This window comes from Falco rusticolus, chromosome 12, assembly GCF_015220075.1.
Source record: "Falco rusticolus isolate bFalRus1 chromosome 12, bFalRus1.pri, whole genome shotgun sequence".
In the NCBI taxonomy this organism is placed as follows: Eukaryota; Metazoa; Chordata; class Aves; order Falconiformes; family Falconidae; genus Falco; species Falco rusticolus.
This window is the reverse complement of record NC_051198.1, coordinates 28,907,642-28,924,326: the sequence shown is the minus strand read 5'-3', so window position 1 is coordinate 28,924,326 and position 16,685 is coordinate 28,907,642.

Genomic DNA, 16,685 nt, shown 5'->3' with positions numbered 1-16,685 from the left:
GTCTTGTCTTGCTTGTGTTTAAACATAATGGCAATAATTTATCAGCTCTGCATAACTGTTTCAGACAGATAGGAGTTTGGAGATGAGTTAGCACAAAGCAGGAGAAATGCAGCGTTCCTACGCTGCGCTGGTCTCTGGTCCAGCAGTGCAGACCCGGTTCTACGCGCTCCCTGCCCGTCTTGGTGGACGGTTGATCACCGAATGGTCATGATGTGGTGATGCCATTTTCTCTAGTGATGGATTCAGCTGTTGTATCTGTAACGCTTGTTCTAGTCTTGCTGTCTTACTGGAATGAGCTTGTACACCTGCATACCAGCCAGTCGTCTTATTTCTAAGTGTTACTCTCTATTGGTCTCTATCATCTGTACCACCAAGTCAAAGCTGTATATCAAAGATATTACCATGTGGGCAGCAATGGGATGGCAATCCTTGGACTTCAGACCTGCCGTCTGCCCTAAAGACTTGCATATTTCTGTCTGCATCCTTTTTTTGGAAGTATTGTGTATATTTCTATTTGTTGTTGAGCGTATCTAAAGAACAAAGCACTCCAGTAAAACTCCTCCTGTTGTATGATATACATTCTATATTTCTGTAATTCTTTTTTGAGCCTCAGGGAGAAGCTAGCATTTTTTTCAAACTACATTTTTGTCACTGTGACAGTTGTAAATAAAGTTTGAAAATGCTTTCCAAACGTACCGGCTTTGTTCTTACTGCCGAAATGGGTTGGGATGGTCAACCTTCTGGATAATGGCTGGTGCTTGTGTTTCAGGTCTGAGGTGTGCTGGCTTGCAAGGCTAATGCAAGTATCTGAGGAGACTTGGGTCTGTCAGTTGAGGTTGTTCTGTGAAGCTGGAGACACTTGGTTCGTGCCCGTGGCAGACCTCAGAGCATGCCCTATGGGACTGTAAACCTAAATCAAGAGTGAGGGGCGAGCAGCCTCGCCTTCCATTTTCTTGCAGTTGCTTATTGCTGTGTGAGAGGCTGCAGCGAAGTGGTGCTCCAACTTACTCTGTCCTGAGAAATTTGTATATCTATAATTACCTTTATTGGTAACCTGTTTCTAACCCCTTAACCTTGCAGAGCATGAAGCCTTGGACAGTGGAGGCTATTCACAGCTGCTCTTGGGACTAATGCAGTACCTGTGCGTGCTCTTACCCTAACCCTGAGCAACAGGCACGAAAGCAAGTCTGGCCATGCTGTGTGCTGGTGGGGTCACAGCCAGCCTGCCTGGGCTTGTCTGCTTTGGCTGTCCTGGGTCTAGAGGTCAACTCCGCTTGAGTAGTTGGTTGTACCTTGCCACACGCTGATGGCTGTGTGCTACAGCACACAGTGCTGCCAGAGGGGGACCTGGAGGAAAAGGCATTTCTGAGTGTGATTCTGAACTCGTTTGGTACCAAGGCACTGTCCTGGCTGTAGAAATCTGACCAGGATTCAGTAATTTAAATTGTGTGCTTAATGGGATTAAATTTTCCACTAAAACCAGGTGATCTGAAGCAAATGCCCTGGAATACTCCTATCTTTCAGATACATGGAGAAGTGGTTCCTGTGATTTGGCAAGTAACAGACTTTAATCTTACCTAGGCAAACAAGCTGGGCTGAGGCTGGAGTGTTACATTTACATGAGACTGATTTAAATGGGAAATGACCCTCGTTTAATGTTTGAACTGAGGGCATGCTCGACATGAGCCCCACAGTTCAAAGATGAATTGTATTGTGCTCAACCCTCGTGGATGTTTTATGCCATAGTAACATAAATATGATGTTGGAGCTTGCCTCTCCTTTTCTTCAATCATCCTCTAAAGTGCCTTGATTTCTTCTCCTCCTTAGGCATGGAGTTACTTTCTTTGTAGAAGCTGCTGCAGCATTTCAAAGATGAAATGCTGGTCTGAAATCGGTGAGGTTGAATCCTGCCCCAGGTTTCTGATTAAAATACAGCCCTGGTTAGGGAAGCTGCAAATGAATAGAACTTGCATGTGCTTCGCATGAACAGGTTTTTCAGGCTCATGTCAGAGTGAAGCCACTTGCTTTGGTTCCTGATGCATCATGCTATTTTAGGGCCAGACCAGAAGGGCTGGTCTCAGGGGAGGGTCTGCCCTGTATCAGCCTGGAGCAGTGCTGGCAGGGCAGCTGTGGTGGGAAGGGGGCTCTTCCCTGGTCCTTGTCTCCAGCTGTTACAGTCAAACTGGAACTTGTGTCACTATGTGAAAATGGCCTTGCTGCTGAACGGGTGACCCAAGAACTTGATGGGTGGCATAAGGGCCTTCCTTTTCACATGGAACAATTTTTCTTCTTATGGCTCTCGTTTAAACTGGAGGCGTTTGTCCTCAGAGCTTTGCCCTGTAGTGGCAACTGATGACAAAGCAAGCTGTGCACTGCTGCCCTTCCTTCAGCCTGCTTTATTTCTTGGTTTGTTGGGGTTTTTTTATATATACTATATCTCCGAAGTTATTTCTTGTTTTCAGTGTGTATCTGCTGCTGTTTGGCTTCATCAAAGCATGCAGTCACTTCAAGCACACTGTGGAGGTGAACTTTTGGAATCTGACTTTGCCTGTGTTTGGGTGCAGTTGGGTGAAATTGTTGCTCTGCTGGAGCACAAAGGTAATTAATTCGCCATCAGCACTGCATGGGGGGAGCAGCCACCCCCTGCATGCATGTCCCCTTAATGCAGGGCCAAGTCCTGCTCTGGTGTAACCACGTTTCTCCTTACCATTGCAAGCAACAGGAGAACCAGCCTTCTTCCAGCTACCAGGCGAGCTGTCTCCTTCCTGTTTTAATCCCTGTAGGAAGTTCCCAGCAGCTGAGGACATGGAGTTTCATCCTTGTGATGTTGATCTGCTTTGAGATGCCTTGAAGCAAAACCAAAGCAAAATCCCCCAAATGCTAGCCTAGTCGCCTGGAACAAGCAGCGGGATGCAAGGAGCAACAGCCTGTAACGCACATGCTCTGAGCTCTCAGAAAGCAATCCTGGGCACCAAGCATCTCTATAAACAAGATCAATTACTTCCCCTAATTCCTTGCTGGAGGAGAAAAGGTCTGGGTGCTTCATGGTTCAAATGATGCCTTTTTGCTTATGTTTGAACAGAAAAGGAACAGTTTTAGGAAAGCAAAGATCTGGGTGGGCCTGGACCTGAGAGAAGCACCCCAGGATTTAATGATACACCTGTCCAATGCCCCCGTGGTTGGTGGCATCTGTGCTTTTAGGAGCATGCTGCAGGTACGTGTCTTCCTGCAATGTCATCACTGCTGTGTTTCAGAGTCTCCTGGTGAAAAGCTGGATTAAGGGATGGGGTGGGTGGGTACTGCTGTCACCCATTTAGGGTTTCTTTGCCCTGGGTATGCTTGGGCAGGGGTGAAGTGTGCTGGAGCTCCCGGCAGCAGAAGGGCTGCTGGTGACGGTGTGGGGCATCCCTTGAGTGCTCATCGTGGCCAGCAGTGTTGAGAGCACAGCAGCATCGTTTTTTCAGCCACTCTGGTTAAAAAGGTGTCTCTTCTACCATCCACCTTCAGAAAGGGCTGAGAGAGCCTGGCTGGAGGGTGGCTCTGCTTCAGTCTGAGTGGAAGCTCAACCCGGTCATAAAAATAATGAAAGCTTGTGAGCATTGTTTTTAGGAGGGGGAGGGAGGAGGTTTCAGGCCCCAAACTGAGGCGGGGAAACGAGCACAGCGAAACCTGCTTCGCCCAGGCAGTGCCCAGGACTGGTGGCAGTGCTGTACGTGAACACAGTGGTGAGCAGAGCTGGGGAAATGAGAGCTGCCACAAAGTGAGGCAGGGAGGGGAGGAGGATGGGATGGGGCTGTAAGGTGTGATAGTGGGGGCTGCGCTGCCGAAGGGCCTTTGTGGCTCCATGGTTTCATGCCTGGAGGGCTGGTTGTGCAGGCAGGAGGTACTCTGGGGCTCCTAACATTCGCTCGGTGGACGGTCACCTGGAGGAAGGGGCAAGTGGGGCTGGGCTTTGTCATGCTGCGCTGATGGCCACAGCACAAGCTGAAAGCCTGGGGTAGCTGCTTGTAATACCCTCATGTGCTTTGGGTGCCAAAGCTGGAGACAGACTGACCAGGGAAGAGCTTCAGAGCCTGAAAATGTCTTCAAGTACAATAAGCCATAACCCTTGCTAGTGAAACACCATCAACAGAAGTTACTTTGGTGGGGCTGGAGGATGGATAAATCCACTGATGAGGCTCTGGTACCCCCCCAGGAGACGTGGGTCGTTGCTGCCTGGGGCTGGTGGGAAGTCCTGAGAGATGAACTGGTCCCCACAGTGTAGGGCAGAGCACCAGCCTTTATCCTCTGCTCCCACCATCCCTATAATGACTCTAAAAGGGGAAGAAGCAGACTCAAGGCAAGGAAGTACTTTTTTTTTTTTTTTTTTTTATTCAAATCAGACTTTATCCTGTCAATGCAGAGCTTTTTTTCCCTGAACGACATTATCAGCCCCAGAGTTGTTTTGTGCTTTTTCCACATTAAAACAAAAAACCCCAGCCCCGTGCTTGGGCTCAGAGACCTATGCCTTGCCCACTGAAGGCAGCAAAGGCAGGTCAAGAAGAGGGGGAAGGCAGCAGCGGGTGGTGGAACAAGTGAGTGGAGCCTGGAAGGGTGAACCCCTGCCCATCACAACAGGCAGTGTTCACAACTGAGGCATAACAAAGTCGAAGACACTATTTTGAGAGCCTTGAGGGGTGGGAAGACAGAGCGGGGAGGGAAGCCGCAAAGGAAACATGCATTGAACACTTGTTCACTGCCAGAGCTGTAACCACACAGGGTTACCGTAGCAGCAAACATCGGCTTCATCTGATAAAAATAAGCAAGGAAGTCAAGTGTACGAGAGGGAGAGGATGTCAGAAGCCAACCATGAAAATGTCATAGCAGCTCTGCTTTTATTTTCAATACTTTCTTCTTTATTCTGCCCTTGGCTGGCTCAGGAGCCTAGCTATTTCCTTGCTCCATCAGTCCCAAAGTGTGTCCTGCCACTAAGTGCCTCTGTCCCAAACATCCCCCTGGCCCATGTGGCTCCATGGCCACATGCTGGTGTGCACGATACCCTGCCATACCTGCTGGGAGCTGCACGCACACAGACACGGCTCTGCTGCAAGCTGCAGGGATGGAGCAGCGGCCAGGTCCTCGGCCGGTTGCAGCGAGGCAGCTTCCCCAGCTCCTCTGGGCTCCTGGCGGCTGATGCCTTTGGCTCTGGCCTGCAAAGGTGGGGATCAATACAAGGGAAAACACGGGAATGAAATCCCAGCGTGTTCGCTGCCACCTGACAGCCCACTCCTGTGCTCCGTGCTGGGAGTAGCTCAGCTGGGGCGAGGAAACAGCCCAGGACTGCAGCTTTCTCCAGCTGCACCAGGGGAGGAAAAAAGGGTGGCTGCATTATTGGGGGGGTTTAAGCTCTTCCCCACAGGTTCTCTGCATTCAGAAGCATGAGCCAGGCAGGTTATAATTAGCTTAACAAATATTTGTCAAGCGCAAGCCTTCCTGAGCGGTGTTTGACACCTCCTTTCCACTGCAGTTGTTGCCAGCGCTGTGGCTGTCAGGTCTGCTTTGGATGCTGCCTGGGGGGGTGAGGACCGACCCTTGCTTCCACAAGAGCCGCCATGGGATTTCTCTTTGGTAAAACGGTGCCTGTTTGGTGGCCAAGGTGGCAACACCCTTGTATCCCATGGGGTGGAGTTGACCTGGCTGAAGTTGGGTGGTCAGGCAAGCTGCAGAGGTGGAGCTACTCTCCAGGCACCCTTGGGTGGGGAAACCCATTCCAGTGTGCTGAAATGGCCGTGCACATGTGTGCCCATGTGTGCATGTGGGATTTGCCTCTCAGCCCTCCTACCCTCTTCTGGTTTGGTGCCCACAGCTTGCTTTACCCTCTGCACAGCCTTTTAAGTAATTGGCACATTCTGACATTGAACTGGTAGGTTTAATCTGGTAATGGTCCAGCTGATGGGATTTGGGATACCCTCGTGAGAGGGGGAGACGGGGAGCTTTAGAGCAGGGCCTCGTGCATAAACTCGCTCCGACGATGGAACGGAGGGGAGGCTTTGTAGGGGCTTGTCAGTCCCCGCCAGGCTCAGCCGATCTGTGCCAGGGTTATTATCCCCTGCACCCGAGGACAAAGGGACTTTGTAGTGTTCAATCTCATGACCCGTCTATCCTTGAGATGCTCAGCTGAGCTGGAATGGGGTTTGCCAAAATCCGCAGCACTCGGATGCCAACCCCTGTCTGGGTCTGCTGTAGGTGCCTGTGTGCGGTACAGGGGAGGGCCTGTGGGCATTCATATAGGGCAGGCGAGAGCCGTGCTGTGTGTCACCATGCACCCCGCTGGCACTTCTGGACAGATATTCAGGCTGTCCTGGCCCATTCCAGGGCCTTTATGAGCTGCCCGGCAGGTGTTTGGTGCAGCATGTTTCACAGACCACATCCTGCCCCTGTGCTCCTCTCCATGCAGCATCCTTTTAGGTTTTCCCAGTAGCAGCCCAAGAGATTTCTCCAGGGCCTCCTCCTCTCTCTGCCTTGCTTAATCTGAGCAGCTAAACCTCTGTAACTATTACTGACCTCTGTAAAATAGGACTGGCCACAGTTTGCCTGAAGTATAATATTTAACTTAAGTATTTGGTGCTTTGTAGGGACTTGCCATCAGTGACTTTCCATACCTTTGTCTTCCAACAAACCGTAGATGTTTGTCTACAGGGGAAGTTCCCAGTGGGATGAAACAGCTGTCAGTTTTGAGGAAACCTGATCAGAAGAAATCTCCAGAGACACTGCTGTCAGGAGAGATGTTTTTTTTGGCTGAGTTTCAGCCAGGGAGCCAACACAAAGCTCCCAGCTGCAGAGCCTGTGATGCCACCTCCCACCCTGGCATTGGGCTGGTCATGCTGAACTGCCTCCATTGCAATTAAAACTTGGGTGTCTAGCCTGAGATAGTTGTTTAGTCTTCTCCTGTACTCCACAGCAGGAGGTAAACACCTCCAGAAGGTGATTCATTTTAACAGCCTATCTGAAAAGAAAGACTTCTTGGAGGTCCATTAGCAAGAAGATGTAGATTACCATGTGGTTTGCATGCCTGACTCTCAGGTAGCTGAAGCTAGGTGAGATGAACCTCATTTTTAATTTCTTTTGTACTTCTGCCTTCTTGGCCCCTTCACATGTCAATTCCTGCATTTCTATACATCCGTGGCCAACCATTCTGTGTGCACCCAGTGCACTGGGTTCACTGTAAAATTCACATTCCTTGATCGCCAAAAAAACCCACCCCAAACTAGCGAGGTGTTGGTGACATGAAGTGACACAACCAGGTGAAAAAAAATCTCAACGAGGAATGGAAGAATGAGGAAAACATGGGAGGAGGGTGCAATGAAGACCATGAAGGTGGAAGGAGAGGTTGCAGGGGCACAGCACATGCAGCTTGTGCCACCTGCATGCTGCTTGTGCTGGCTTAGCTTGGGGGAGCAGGGTAGGGAGGAAGGCAGAACTGTCCTCTGCCTCCCAGCCAGGTCCAGTTCAGGGGCACGCTCATTCCCAGTCACAACTGCCCAACCCACGGACATCCCATTGACTTTGATCGTGCTGAAAGTCCGACACGTGCTGGAGATGCTACCCATCACAGGAGGGAGCTTTCCTGAAGTGTGGCCACACAGTGCGGGGCTCCCTTTAGCCCAGGAAGCATATGGTTTAAATAGCAGCAGTCTCTCCTAGGGGGAAATAGTTCAAAGTGTAAGAAAACGGGGTCTGTGAACTCATTTTCTGAACCCAAAATTAGCTAGAGAGGTTCACAAACCCTTGAACTTCATGAGGCTCATCCTGCCTGAGCTGAGGAAAGCAGTGAGACCGAGAACGTTGAATACACTCCCCGTCTTTTGTTGCCAGCCCAGCTGTAGGGCTTGATCCTGTTTGCTCCCTTGCTCCCATACACATGGTTTCCCTCCTGAAGAAACCTCTGGCTGCAGGTGGGTCTGGCACAGTGCTGCTGTCTTTCTGCACGTACCAAAGTGTCACCGCAACAAGCGGCAGACAAGCCCAATCTACTTACCAGGAATCACTTGAATTATTCAGGAAAAGTTGTTCTTTCCACTCTAATTTTTCATACTAAGATGTTGTGGACTTCAGTATTTCTCTTGAGCATTTTTCTGTCCCCACACGTGCCAGTCCAAGTGCTACCAGCAGTGGCTCACCCATGCGGGTTGGCTGGACCAGCGTCTTCCCATGGATTTCAAGGGGAGGCTGATGGTTCAACCTCCTCTGCTCTGGTCTTGCAACTCGTCTGTCCCACCAGAGAAGAAAATATGGGGGCCGCCAGCATGCTTGAGGGAACAGCGGCCTTGCCTGTCTCCTCGTGAAACGTAGGCTCCATAACCCCCTGTGCAGCGTTCCGTAGGCTGAACGCCCGTGAGCGGTGGTAAGGAGCAGATTGCCCTTCGTCTGGCTGCGGATGCAGCGGTACGTGGCGATGTACAGGGAGTGAAGCGCATTGTGAGCAAGGCAGATGAAAGCCACTGTAAAAGCATGGTAGGAGAATTGTTGTTAGCAAGGACAGTATTTTCACTTTGCATCCTTCAGTGCCTGCCTAGCCATAACTAGAAAGAGAAGTGAGAAAACGATGCCTCTAAAGTTTTATTTCATGTCTTGCTTGCTATTTACCATGCTATGTAAAGACCCAGTCTGGAGCTACTTCAGTGTTCAGGTGCTTAAATGAAGATGTGTGGAAGGGCTTGCAGGTTTAGGACCTATTTTGCTCACTTGGCCGCCTCGGCCCTCTGGACAAAAGCAAGCCTTGGGAAATGACTGCCAAAGCTTTGCCTGTGACCAAAACACAGCGGAGGACTGGCGGGTTACCGACAGGAGCTGATAACAAGCTTGCTTGGCTAATTACTGTTTTTAAAGTCCAAAGTCATTGGAAAAAATGACTAAAGTTATATTTCACACAGCGACGACAAGAAGAAAGAGCGCTGGAATGTCTGAGTCACTACTCTGAGCACTCTTAATTATACAGAGATATAGATTTCATATGCTGCGTTACATATTACAAGCGTGTGGATGCTCAGAGAAGCCTGGTGGCTGTCATTATGCATGTTGTTTACCAGGAGATTCGAGGCTGGGTGAGGTGACCCAGCGGGCTGTAGTTAGAGGGAGTTTTTTTGGTTGGGTTTTGTTGGTGGTTTTTTTGCAGGTGATTTTATTGGTTTTACAGAAATTGGAGCAAAGCCTGAAACAAGCAAACTGAAATAGTAGGTAATGATTTTCTTCCAGACCTGATGCACAGCACGTGGGAGCGTGGCTCACCCACCCAGCTGCTTCATGCACGTGTGCTCCATGCAAGCACACGCTCACACGTGACATGCTTTCTACGCTGCGTCTGTACGGTGCTTGGCTCAAAACCTGCCACCGTGCTTGGTCCCTTGGGAGTTACTGGGGGTGTGCAGCCCAAGTGGCCTGTGGAAACCAGCCGCTGGTCCAAACTTCCCAGATGGAATCGAAGCGACCGCACCAGTCAGGGCACGGCTGGTCCCCGCTGATGGTGAGCCCTTGGCAAGGGGTGGCAGACCTGGGGAGGTCTGTCCGGTGTCCTGGTGCATCTGGGTGGTGCACAGTAAAGGTATGGCTGCCTCTGCAAGAGGATGCTGCCCTGGTAGGTCCTGGACCATATCTGCCAGCCCTGGGTAGGTGCCTCAGGCAGCCAAAGGCATTTCAGAAAGCAGTATACGGTACCTAGGCACAGGCTCCCGCATACCTCCTTGGCCATCACGTGGGCTTCCTGGACAATCCCAGGGCAAAGGGCATGTGGGCTCTGCTATGAGCCGTTTCCTGCAGGGCACGTGGACCAGGAGCTGGAGAGCCAGCGCCAGTCTGCACTGAGAACTGTGAAGATGCCCTTTTGCTGAGTGACCTCCTGGGATGCTGGTCCCGAGGTTGTGGGCAGAGTTCAATACCAAAGGCAGTGCCAGCCCCTGTAATTGGGCATGCTGATAGTACTTTTCCTGGATTACCTTTGCACCCATGTGACTGAGCTTTCCCAACAAAGCATGCAAGCAATTAAGGAGCTGAAGGCTCATTAAAAAAAAACCCAACAACAACCAGCCACACAGCTGGGCTTGTGACTGGTCGCTGGTGTCTCCAGCACCCAATAAGCATAAGGCTTTGGAAAAATCCAGCATGGAAAGGGTTAGGAGCTCAGTTACATAATTCCTTTAATAAGTTGTTTTGTCATAAGCCATATCATAAACAGGCAGGAACAGGGACAGGAGGACAAGAAAGAGGAGGAGGAGGAGGAGGAGGATGGAAGGCTTCTCATAGCCTCCACTGCAGGCTGAGGAGGCTATAGGTCATTTGCTGGGTGGTGACTAATGTCATTATCTATTTTTCCCCCTTGAAGTGGTAATATTTCATCTGTGGTTTGGCCTTTTTATTCTTCTGTTCAAAACATGCCTGTTTGCCTTTTTCTTGCAGCCCTCATCACCCCCCTCCCTTGGGATGGGAGGGATGCACGGGGCAGCTCCCAGGGTCCCAAGGGCAAGGATGTGCAGCCCCAAACAGTGGGCTGGGGTTGAAAGGAGGTATAAATCTGGGAAGAAAAAAGGCAGTTTATGAGTTTTGGACCCCAGGTTTGCATGCTCTCCAGCAGCGCTGGCAGCGTCTGCAGCAAGGACCTCAACCCCTCCCGCTTCACTGCTGCCAAAATTTCCCCAGCCCACAGGCAGATGCATCAAGAGAGGCCAACGTTGCACTGCAGTGAGGGTTTGGGGGTTTCATAACATAACCTGTGAAAATAAGGCCTGCTGGGTGGACTGGCTTTCTGCTGGCCCAGGCTCCCAGGAAACACAGTGGTGGGCACCCCATGCCCCCCCAGCTCCCAGGGAAGAAGGTGGCTGATAACCAGAGCTGCTAATTGCTGCGAGGAGCTGGAGACAGGCAATTAGTCACTTCTGCGATGGCCAAGCCCCGTCAAATGCATTAGTTAAGCTGGTGTCCCCGGGTGCTTGGTTAGTCCCCCTGCGCCTGGCTTTCCACTGCACCAGGGTTTTTTTTAGAACATTCGTATTTTCCATCCTCTGGCAGGGATGATGCCTGCTTATTAGTGTCACCGTCGCCCCGAGAGGGAGAGATGCACTCAGGCACGGGTACCAGCAGGAGGGCTGGAGGTGCCTTGGTGGCGCTTGTGCTTTCCAACAAAATCCAGGGAAAGCAAGGGGCAGGGGGAGGGCAGCACTGCCCGGTGGTGATCCCATGGGCAGTGACATGCCCGTGCACGTGGGAGCATCTCAGCATCTTGTCTTTGCACTCACATGTGTGTGCACGTGTGCATGTGGATGTTCAGCTAGCCCCTCGTGAGGCGAGGTTTCCCCGTGGTGCCCAGTGCTGGGAGGGCATGTGAGCACGTGTGTGTGGGGGGGTGTCACTGGGTCTTCCCCCTGCTCCCCAGGGTGTACCACAGCAAGGCAGGCCTGATCTCTCCTGCAGGAAAAAAATCTAACCAGCTTGAATGACATAAGAAATGACCTGAAACATAGAGCTGAGACACGGGTAAGCATAATCAAAAAAATAATAGGAACTTTCTGGTAACGGCATGGCGGGGCCTGGGTTGTTTTATGGTGTCAGGTCAGTGCCCTGAGACAGGCAAGGAGGGAGGGAAGGGGCCCCTCTCCCAGCTCCTGCCTGCTTTTTCCCTTTAGGGAAGGCGTTGCTTTTACATTTGACATCCAAACACTTCTCTCCCAGCTGCCACCCCAAGCTGTGAGCGTTGTACTCTTCTCTTTGAGGGGGTCAAGGAGGGGGTTGAACGGCGAGCCTGGATGCGAAGGTGCAAATTCAGCCTCAGCAGTGCAGACAGTACCAAAGGAGCCGCAGCTCCTTCTGCTTCTGGAGGGATAATTAATCCCCAGAGGTGGCTGCTGGCCGCTGTTTTGGGAAACCAGCTTACAAGTCAGGGGCTAGAGCACTGAGGACCAGCTACTAGAGGTGGCTGGGGTTGCAGAAGAGGAGGAGGACTTTAATTTAAAACAAGTGTTTGAAGCTTGGGGCTGGAGTGGCTGTGCCTGTGAGAAGGGAACGGAGCAGGGATCTAATTTTTAAATAAGCACCGTCCGACCTCTGCCTCGTGCCAGCCACCCCACTCCACCCCGGTAACAGGCTCTTTACCACGACGCAGAAGGAAAAAAAAAAAAGAATAAAAAGAGAACAGGGAAATTCTTGAGATTCTTTCCAATGGAAAAAATGTCTCCACTTATCACTCAGTGTCAACAGCAGCAGACACCTGTGTTTGAACACCCAGCAGTGAGTGGCCAGGCAAAAGGTAACTTAAAGCTTCTGCTTCCACCTCCCTGCACACACGCAGGTGGGACGATGGACTTGGACACCTCTCGTCAGCCCAGTGGGGCTGCGGCCAGTGTCCGGAGGCAAGCTCAGAGGTGGCAAAGCTGGCAGCATCCCGTGGCCAGGAAATGCCAGCAGCCTGACTGCCGACGTGAGGCGTTATCATACGTTCCTTAATTAGACCGTCACCGACTTACCCCTCCCTCCTCCCCATCCTCCCTCCAACTCTTGCTTCATCGCATGCAGCGGTAAGCCCTGGTGCTCGCTATTTTCCCTGCTGGCCAGCCAGTGTGGGAAGCTCAGGAAGGAGGATGAAGGATGTGGCACAGCGTGGTGGGAAGTACTGGGAAACCCAGTGCGCTTCCCCCAGCCTGGGGATGCACGGAGTCTATACTCTGGGGTGAAGTGATGCTCTGTGAGTGGCACAGTTATTTGCTCTTGTGGCATCACAGCATGGCACACCAAAGCCATGTGCTGCCGATCTTCACCAGCCGGGAAGGCTGGGCACATCACGTACTTGTGGCACAAGGATTTCTTGGTCAATCCATCAAAGCTTCTGCTCTTCCCACCACTCCGTCCATCGCTCTCCCTGCTAACCAGCACCTGTGAAGCAGAGATGAGGGCCTACAAAGATTTTCCTCTATTCCCTTCCCACCTTCGCTCAAGTTCTTGTCCATTACAAATGTCAAAGTTTTGGGGAAGAGGACCTCCAAACGTCACAGCAGCCTTGTGTTTTACAGGTTCTATGCAATGCTAAGGTGCTGGTAGGAAGCCACTACCACGTGATGGTCTGTTTGGGGGAACACCTACTTCCCATCCCTCAGTCCTCCCCTGTTACCTGCATGATCTTGAGCAAGCTGCTTATCTTCTGCATTAATTTCTTAATTAACGCTTAATTTCAGCTTGATTCCTACATGTAAAGAACAGAAATAATAACAATACTGAAGCCCATTCACAGAGTGTGCAGCAATACCCTGCACGTGAACACATAGAGATGGTCAGCGATTAGTGAACATATATATGAAATCATAGAATGGTTTGGGTTGGAAGGGACCTTTAAAGGTCACCTAGTCCAACCCCCCTGCAATGAGCATACATCACCCGGCATCACTGACCACATATCCATTGTGTTTCTTTTGTTATTTCTATTGCTGCTGTTTTTCTTTTGGCTTGTTAGCGATAATGCTCCTGAGATGTTTTCTAAATATTTTTTTGAACAAAAAAAAAAAAGAAAAGAATTTCTTGTAGTCACTATGAGATAATTTATCAAGCTAGGAAGATGCGTCTTGGTTAAGTTCCATGCATCCCACAGCATCTGAGCCACAGAAAGGAAACACTGGCTCACACCTGCCTCCAAGGCTGGTTCATCCTGACTGATGCGTGTTACCTGAAGTGCTTGGATTCAGCGTGTGGTCACTCTCGGCACCTCCTACAGCAACGCAGGTGCTCCAGAGCAGGGTGTATAAATATGGTGGGTTGAAATGTTCTCTAAAAGCAGAGGTCCTTTGCCAGCGCAGGTTTACCTGTTTAAAATGAGATTCCTCTGGTCCAGCCCTATCATGCAGCTGAAGGAAGAATCCCATTTTTTTTACCAATAGAGTTGAAAGCAGTGAAAGCTTTTGCTAGCATTCCCGTATCATTTGGAGAAGTGATTTTTTTCTCATGTTTTCCAACGTTTTTACCCATATCAATCCACTAAGCAAAGTCCGCTAAGTGCTGCATAATTCAGCATCATTTGGTGCCTGTAATGCTACAATTACTCTTCAAGGCTCATTTGCTTCAAGGTCTTCAGGCTGTAAAGTTATGGGAGTGCGGTTAGTTGATTTTCAGGAATGTCTGCTCTCTGGCAGGGGCTGGAGAAGGAAGGAACTGAAAAGAAATGCATGCAAATTCAATGACATAGCAGGAACTTTAGAGGCATTTCAACACTGCGATACCCACAGGCAAAGAAATCATAATTGTTCAGAGGAAATACAGCCTTGCCAACTCCTACGATTTTATCAGGAGTCTTGTAATTTTCAGTGTCCTTAAAAGCCCAGCTTCTGGAGTCATCCCATTGTCAGGGAGTCTCAGCTTCCTTTTAAATGAAAAAGAATGTTTCCAGCCTTTTTTTTTTTTTTTTTAACCCTCCAGAGAAAACCTTTAGAAAGTATGCTGAAGGTTCAGAAATGGAAGGAAAAGAGAACCCAGGTCATATTAAAACAAGCAGAAAACCAACACAAAAGTGCATGCTTAAAAATATGCTCACTCTGTGGGTTTTTTTGGAAAAACTCAATGCCAAAATCACATCTATTGCCATTTTTATCTGGACACCTGATTTGCAGATGCTTGTGCTTGGCTCTCCCAGCCTTGTGCACTTACCTCACAAAGGCTCAGGTAGCCTTTGGTGGCTCCCGGATGGGGCAGGATGAGATGCTGAGGCTCCACTCTTGCTCTTTCTCTTTGTCTTCTCCCCATTTTCACCTGTGACTTGCTGTTCCCCAGCTCTCAGAGGCATTGTCAGCCCTAAAAGTCTGTCTGCCCTGACACAAATGCTTGTTGCTTTGCTACTGGCCTTGTCAACTACTTGTATATCATCTTTGGGCAGTACCTGCTTAGGTATTCCTCACTGCCCTTACAGTGTAGATGATGGTGGGCATCCAACGTGAATCGCTGTCCTGCATCCCTTCCACCTCTCTGTGCGGTGGCTTAGCCACCTGGCATTGCTTAGTTCCCTGAAGGCACCGCTTTCCTCTGTGTTTCCATCCAAGTTCACATCTACAGGGATGCCTTGGCATGCACTGCCCGTGTTCCCTGGCCTCAGCTGGCACCTGGCTGCTCACTCAGCTCTCCCCATCGTGAGCATCACCCCAGCCCCAGGGCCTGTGCTGCAGTGGGATCTGCTTCCCTGGGTGTCGGGCACCTGGGACAAAGGGTGCACAGGGTGGCTGATGGAGGGCATTGGCTTCACTAGAGCCAGTGAGAATTTGGCGAGACCTGAGGAGAGTTAACCTTCATGGGGAGGCTTGAAGGCACTTTGGTAGGGGAGGAGCAGGCTGCTATGGCTGGCGTGGACAGTTTTTTGAGAGCTAAAGTAGTGGTGTGGAAAGTTGGCTGTGCTTTGCCTTCCGTCATGGCTGCAAAGTCAAAATCATGACAAGCACGGGGGAAGGTGGAGGAGTTGTATCTCCCCGGTGTTGTGGCAACGAGGTCAGGCGAGGGGATTGCAAACCAGCTGCAAAGGCATGGTTATGCTTGCAGGGTAGCTGGGCCCTTAATTATGTGAGTAATCTTCCCGAGCGGGCTTGTGCAGATACAAGGGATGAGTAAGTGCGCAGGGCCACGTTTGCAAGAGGCACGTAGGCTGGAGGGCCAGCCAAAGCCTGCACATGGACGTAGAGGAGAGGCAAGGGCAGCAGGGAGGCGGGTGAGCAGCAGGGCGAGGGGAGGACGGTGGTCAGTCTTGACCAGAGGGCATCACCTGCCTTTCCTGGGAGGGTCATTGTAAAGACCTGAGGTGAGATGCCAAACTGGAAGTGAGGAGACTATGATTTTTTAAGCAATGCGCCCTTCCGTTCAGAAAACGGTGCTGGGCTTTTCTGTGAGAGGCCGTGAGCCTTTGCCGCACCTTTCAGCAGCACCGTGTGTCTGTCCCCTCACTGCTCAAGGCAGCGGCTCAGGCAAGGCTGGAGATAAATATAGCCAGGGATGGGAAAACTTCACGTCTTTAGAAGCTTCACTCAGCACTGGATCAGCACCAGAAGGTTTCAGCACCTATTTTGAGCACATTTCGACTTAACTGGGTCTCCTGCCTCCTGGAGGCAAAAAATAAGCTTTGTCACAGCATTTGTTCTGCTTCCCACAGGCTTGTGGCGATGCAAGCACAATTCTGCTTTCCTCTAGCCCTCTGAAATAGCCCTTTGGCTACCCAAGGAGCCTCCCCATGCACGGAAGCTGCGACTTTAATAATTTCCTAGCGAGCTGTTGGCTGTCACAGGGGAGGTACATGTATGATGCTCTCTCCATGGCTTTGCTGCTGGTCCAAAATAGAAATCCCCAAATTCCAGAATGGGTTTCCCCCTTCGTGTGTGTGGAGGTATGAAGTGTTGCAATACTGCAGGCTGCTTATGGAGGTGTAGCAGTTGCGATGTGAGGAACTGTTCAACGGGACTGCACAAGCCCAAGGTACTGCAGCCTGAGCCCTTCCCCGCGCTGCCTGTGCAGCATGGGCTCCGCAAACACCTCTGGGAAGGACTCCCGCGCCCTTCGTGCGACGCTGAGCTGCAATCCCCTTTGCTCTTCATATTTCAATGAAGTCTCTCTTTCTGTCTCCCTGCCTGTGCGATTCTGCCAAAGGTTTGGATTCGTAATGCTGCCAAAATGTCTTGCTGAAATCAAAGAGTGAAAATATT